This window comes from Saccostrea cucullata, unplaced genomic scaffold (genome assembly GCF_032062105.1).
Source record: "Saccostrea cucullata isolate Sc308-1 unplaced genomic scaffold, CSIRO_AGI_Scuc_v1 ctg15499, whole genome shotgun sequence".
NCBI lineage: Eukaryota > Metazoa > Mollusca > Bivalvia > Ostreida > Ostreidae > Saccostrea > Saccostrea cuccullata.
In genome coordinates, this window is record NW_026918443.1 from 7,466 (window position 1) to 14,390 (window position 6,925).

Sequence of the window (6,925 nt, forward strand, 5' to 3'; positions counted from 1 at the left end):
AAAAGCTTTCTCTTAATATGATCAATTTTTAAAGCGAGGCCTAGGCATACTATTCACTGATAAGTTGATGTTACAGGGATTTAACAACCTCGTTTTAAATTTGCATTTCGTAAATTCTTCAGTTGTTGTTATTACCTTAATGTAAACATAACTCAGTTATTGGGTCGAATTTTGACTGACGTGCTTCAGACTAGGAGTAAAGCCTTTGTATTAAACTGTATTGACTATTCAATATTTATCTGACTAATACATAAGGCTCACGTATAGCGGATGTGTCCGGTTAATAGGGTATGATTGCTCCTTCTAGGCACCTGATCCAACTTTTGGAAATTTCATTTAATTTGATTTAATTAAATTTAATTGGAAATTTGATTTAAGCTTTATTTCAAAATTGCATTTTTAATAGATTTTTTGAGATTGATAATCTTTATCTTTTATATAATTACATTGTACGTTTTAAATTTTAAGACATATTTTAAAAGGATTAAACATTGAAAGATAAATAAACATTTATCGGAGGCCCTATGTTCCACCAGGAACCAAAAGGAACCATGATGATGAAACATTTATCGAATGGATAGTTGCGAACTTCCCCAGACATCAGTCGATTCTTTGTTGTCGAAAACAGTCACATTGCATTAAATTTTCTCGATATGAAAAGGGATGTTATATAAAGCAAAATCAATGCTTTGATAATAAAAGTGTAGATATTACAATATATCAAAACACTTAAAATATCCTTAAATTAATTCACTCTTTGTCAATTTGACTTGAATAGGAAATCTTGTTGATAAGACAGTATTTCTATGATGGTGAACAACACATGCTATAAAAAGGTATACAAATTAGACACTGTCAATCGATTTAATGATATTATTGTTGATTTATTACAATGACGTGCCTCATTGAAATCGAATTGATATATCGAATCTGTGTATTAAACCTAAAAGCAACATTTATTATTTCTAACATTGTTTTAGGAAATTTTTGACAGCTAAAATGAAACAGCATAAAATGCAACATTTTCATGTGGAAATTGACTTTGCTAAAGATCTTAATCTGTTGACAATTTTATTATTTACAAATTTCAAAATTAAGGTACGTACTGTTTGAGCGCTCTTCTAAAGTGTCCGATATGAACTAAAGATAAGGACACAAAAAAGAGAAAATATAGACACAACTTTGTAGCTGCACTTAACTTCACTCAGTGATCTACATAACTTCCTCAAGGTATGAATATATAGTATTGTGTGTTATCTTCTTATCAACAAACTTTTACGATTTTTTAAGACCATTACTTTAAGTTCTTAAGAAAACTATTGCTTTCTTCTTGTGAAGGTTGATGACTTAAATGTAATTGTAGGAAAATTTAATTTAAGAATCTGTTTGGATTTCATGATATGGAACCAATAATTCTGCAGAGAATTATTTTCCTTCATGCCCAATGGAACGTGCTATATTTTATGGAAAGCCACAGGGGACCCCCAAGTCATGTTCTATATATTCATAGTAATTCAATCTTGGGCGGTCATGTTTACCATCCCGGCCAAGTCATGATCGGCCACACGGGACCCCCAAGTCATGTTCTATATATTCATAGTAAATCAATCTTGGGCGGTCATGTTCTATATATTCATAGTAATTCAATCTTGGGCGGTCATGTTCTATATATTCATAGTAATTCAATCTTGGGCGGTCATGTTCTATATATTCATAGTAATTCAATCTTGGGCGGTCATGTTCTATATATTCATAGTAATTCAATCTAGGGTGGTCATGTTCTATATATTCATAGTAATTCAATCTTGGGCGGTCATGTTCTATATATTCATAGTAATTCAATCTTGGGTGGTCATGTTCTATATATTCATAGAAATTCAATCTTGGGCAGTCGTGTTTACAATCCCGGCTAAGTCATGATCGGCCACACGGGACCCCCAAATCATGTTCTATATATTCATAGTAATTTCAATCGGTCATGTTATGATTGCAAATCTGACCAAGTCAGGTTTGGTTTGATAGCATAACATGGCCTTCTTATCTTTGCCGGTCATGATTTGACAACCCTTGCCTAGTCAAGATATATCCCATGTTTTACATCTTGACTAGGCCATGATTTTCTATCCCAAGATTGCATTGGCCAAGATACATTACTTCCAAACGCAGTCAAGATTTACTTCCCAAGATTTTATAGGACCGAGATTCGGCCAAGATAGCATTGCGCCTAGATACATTACTTCCAAACGAAGTCAAGATTCGCTTCCCAAGATTTCAAAAGACAAAGACTAATTTCCCAAGATTTCAAAAGATCAGGATTTACTTCCCAAGACGAAAATCCGCTAAAAACTCCCAGCTAACAGTGACAAAATAACGTAAGTACAGGTGAATTTTTCCTCGTAAATCATTACGAATATCATAGTTTGTTGTTCTAATTATGTAGTTAATGCAATGTCTCTTTAAAATAAGTGATATGAACAGCATTTCAATTAATAATCGAAAACATTCTGCAGTTTTTATCGAGGAAATTCGAATTTTGTGTATCGACAAATTAGTAATTCTGGGAAATTATGAACATAAACAAATAATGTTTCGTATGATCCGTTAAGAATCAAGTTGTTTACAATATACTTTCATATGAATTTAGGTATTCTCAAGTGCAAAATGCCAAATTATAGAACTTTTGGGGTGTAAAAACGGAGGGATAGGCTTTAATATTGTCCTGCTAATCTATATACCGATAGACTGTGCATATATTTTTAACAATTGATCAATTGATCATTTATTTACTTTTCTTCTCTTAGTACTAGGTTGCAGTGACTTAGGTTGTACTTCATCAACAACAAAACTCCAGATCCATGGCGTATATACAATATACAATTCATACAATTTTAAGATTGGTTATAGATCTACAGGTAGGTATTCTTTCATGTTTTGTAATTAATACATGACTAATTCTTTTTTATTATTTGCAGGTAATTTACATCACTTATTCATCTGTTTTATTAATGTAACTATTTATAGTATCTCAGATCGACACATGCTGACTGGAGAGCGCTATAATCGGACCCCGGACTGTGGCTTGAGACGATGACTGGAGTCTATGGCTATAGGAACCATTTTGCAGTAATTAAGAATGTGCAGGAGAAAGTGGTACACTTCATTTCAATCGCATCCTTCGACAAGTGAAAATCCATGGTCTACCTGGAATAAGTTTATTTGGCGCCAAGACAACCTTTTTCCAAGGTCAGAGATCAGGGGCCAGAACTGATGTCAGTTGAAAAGACACCACATTGGGTATTGGATTTGTATTTTTATATACTCTTTTTTATTAGCTTAAGTGATTTTTTTCATTATGTAATTTTTAATTTACACACACTCGGTGATGTTAATACATTCAAGGTGTTTTTCCGAGCTTGACAAAGGCTCGAGAAGATCATGATGCAATTGACTATTCATTTATAAACATTTCATATCTACAACTTGTCTATCTACATTCAAAACAAACAATCATTTATAGTGGAAATACAAATATATTTTGTTTCCAATATCAAGGTCAAAGATCAAAGGCCAGAATTGGTGTCAGCTGGAAAGATACCACATTGTGTATTGGATTTGCAAGATATTTAATCAATGCACCAGTTTCAAGTTCAAAGGTTAGTAACAAATTGAAAACTTGCATTTTATATTTCATCCTTTCGTATTTGCTACCCTCACAAAAGCTTTTGCCTATAAGACGTACCACTTAAAATGTAGCCGACCCAAACTAATTATTTTGTTCGACCATGTTTTGATTCAAGTTTGTTCAAATCATTAAGTCTAAATGTAGGATGGGTAATAAATTATTATGTTATGAGAAAGAAATTATTGTAAAGATATCTGCTGATGAAGAACAGAAAGGCCATAGTTACACAGGTACACAGGTGAACATTGTGGTCCATGGGCATCTGTTTTTAAAAACATATAATGTTGCACAGTATGATAATTTACACATTCCTTTTGATACATATTGCATCTTTGCTAATCATGAATTGTTTTTTCTTTAGTATCATCAAGGCCTACTTCATGAAATGCTGAATATGTCATCAACCTTCAGTTATACCAAAAGCTGAATCCAGATGAGGACAGTCTTAATGGGTCATACAGAAAAGGACTCAACAGGAATAGTTATTGAATTTCAAGTTTAGAGGTTTGTTAATATTGTTCTTATAAGTTTGAAATATGACAGCATGGAAAAACCTTTAAAAATTTCTAATATTTTCAGAAAAGAAAGATTTTAAGTATTTTTTATTAATTTTTCTGCAAACTTTAAAATATAAACTGAAATGGATTAATTTTTTCCTTCAGATTTTTGCAGTAAATGAAGCCTTTACCAGTTGCAGAAGCTTAGGCTATCCTTTGAGAGGGTGTTTGGCCTACAGAGATATTGACAATTAATTTTAAAAAAAGAAAACCTTTATTGATTTTTTCCCAAAAATTCAGCTCAGATGAGCTGTTAAGCTCAAGAGAATTTTTAGCTCACCTGAGCTGAAAGGTCCTAAGACCATAAACTTAGAGCAAACTTAAAATTTCAAAGGGATATAATTAGTTCTACTTGTCAGAGACCATAAGAGATTATGCGATATTAAGGCATCAGTTGTCCGTCTGTCTAGTTGTCCACCTGTACGAAACAGTTTTTAGCTCACCTGAGCCGAAGGCTCAAGTGAACTATTCTGATCAAAATTTGTCCGTCGTCTGTCGTTGTTGTTGTCGTTGTCATAAACTTTTCACATTTTTATCTTCTTCTCAAGAACCACTGGGCCAATTTCAACCAAACTTGCCACAAAGTATCCTTGGGTGAAGGGAATTCAAGTTTGTTCAAATGAAGGGCCAAGCCCTCTTCAAAGAGGAAATAATTATGAATTAGTGAAAAATTATTGGCATTTTAAAAAAATCTTCTTCTCAAGAACCACTGGGCCAGGAAAGATGAAACTCATGTGGAATCATCCTCAGGTAGTGTAGATTCAAGTTTCTTCAAAGCATGACCCCCGGGGATAGGGTCGGGCAACAATGGCCGACCAAAATTTTACAAAGGAATATATAAAATCATTAAAAATCTTCTTCTCAAGAATAACAAAGCCATGAATGGTCATATTCATATGGAAGCATCTTCAGGTAGTGTATATGCAAGTTTGTTCAAATCATGACCCCGGGGGGTAGGGTGGGGCCAATATGTCCGACCAAAGTTTTACATAGGAATATATAGGAAAAATCTTTAAAAATCTTCTTCTGAAGAACCACTGGGCGAGGAAAGATGTAACTCATGTGGAATCATCCTCAGGTAGTGTAGATTCAAGTTTGTTCAAATCATGACCCCCAGGGGCAGGGTGGGACCAAAATGGCCAATCAAAGTTTTACATAGGAATATATAAGAAAAATCTTTAAAAATCTTCTTCTCAAGAACCACTGGGCCAGGAAAGAAGAAACTTATGTGGAATCATCCTCAGGTATTGTAGATTCAAGTTTGTTCAAATCATGACCCCGGGGTAGGGTGGGGCCAAAATGGCCGACAAAAGTTTTACATAGGAATATATAGGGAAACCTTTTAAAATTTTCTTTTCAAGTACAACAAAGCCATGATTAGTAATATTTATATGAAATCATAATGGTAGTGCAGAATCTAGTTTGTTCAAATCATGATCCCCTGGGGGGAGGGGGGATGGTAAAATTCAAGCTCCCCCCCCCTCCCAACCTCAGTAAACTTTCAGTTCTGATCTGATATGTGCTTTTTCAAAGTTGATGTGCTCAGGTGAGCACTGTGGCCCCTGGGCCTCTTGTTCAAAATGCCACTCCTCCTACAGTTTTAATCTGATTTCAATTTAACTTGGAACACAGGTAGGCTATACTAAGATACATAGTTTAGTGCATCAGTTTTTCTTTTCAGTGAACAGTGCTGCCAAGGTAATACTAAAAAAAATTTCTGTGAAATTTTCTTCAAAATGCTACTCTTCCTACAATTTTGGTCTGTTTTCACTTTTCAGTATAACTTAGCACTTAAGTAGACTAAACCAAGATACATGATTTAGTGCATCAATTTTTGATTTCGATGAACAGTGTTGCCATGGTAACTAAAAATCAAATTTTCTGTGAAATTCCTTTAAAAAGAACTCCTTCAATTTTTGTTTGATTTCAATATAATTTGGCACACAATATGCACAAGTACACTATACAAAGATACATAATTCTATTTATTTTTGCCCTTTGAAAAGTCAAACCACCTAAGTGCCACTTTTCCTTTTATACACATACAGACCAGTAGATCTACAGTCTTATCAGAGACTTCTAGATTTTGAAAAAAATATTTGAAAACAAAGCAAAATTTTTACCATATGTATAAATTGGAATATTTATACAAACCTGCACATTTTTGATAATGAATATGTAATAAATGAAAAGTTATTCATGAGATCAAAATTGAAATTTTGACTTAAGTCTGTATTAGTCTCCAGGCATAAAGTGAGCTTTTCTGATCATCTATCTCTTGTTCGTTCGTCTCTCCATTCCTCTGTATGTAAAGTTTTCACATTTTCAACTTCTTCGCAAAAGATTCACTTTGCTAATTTAAGAAAATATCCTTGTGTAAAATGAAATTAAAATTCTTAAACTAAAGGGCCAAGTACCCTTGTAGGGAGAAATTATCAGAAAAAAAAAGACAAGAATAGGGTTGGGTCATATAAAAACCTTCTTTTCAAGAACCACTAACCCAGAAAAGCTGAAACTTATGTGAACGAACTCTTGTGAAATCATGAACCCTGGGAAAGGGGCAGGGCCACAATGGGTATACTCTGGTGTGGAAATCTGATAAAGAACAGCATGCCCAAAGTACACAGATGAGTGATGTGGCCTTGGGCCTCGTGTTCTGATTAATATCCATTGTTAGTCTGTTTCA

General features: G+C 33.8%; 1 long non-coding RNA gene across 3 annotated transcripts; it reads left to right on the forward strand.

The window, feature by feature from the left end:
• The first annotated feature begins 1,458 nt into the window (after window positions 1–1,458).
• LOC134266267 (uncharacterized) lies at window positions 1,459–6,919 on the forward strand. 3 transcript variants are annotated; one of them, XR_009991936.1, is made up of 6 exons: window positions 1,459–2,372; window positions 2,802–2,912; window positions 3,022–3,294; window positions 3,553–3,653; window positions 4,044–4,186; window positions 4,345–6,919. It is a non-coding gene; the product is annotated as an uncharacterized LOC134266267 (long non-coding RNA). The 3 variants fall into 3 exon arrangements; XR_009991937.1 differs by having other exon boundaries at window positions 4,355–6,919; XR_009991938.1 differs by lacking the exon at window positions 4,044–4,186.
• Window positions 6,920–6,925: the final 6 nt, after the last annotated feature.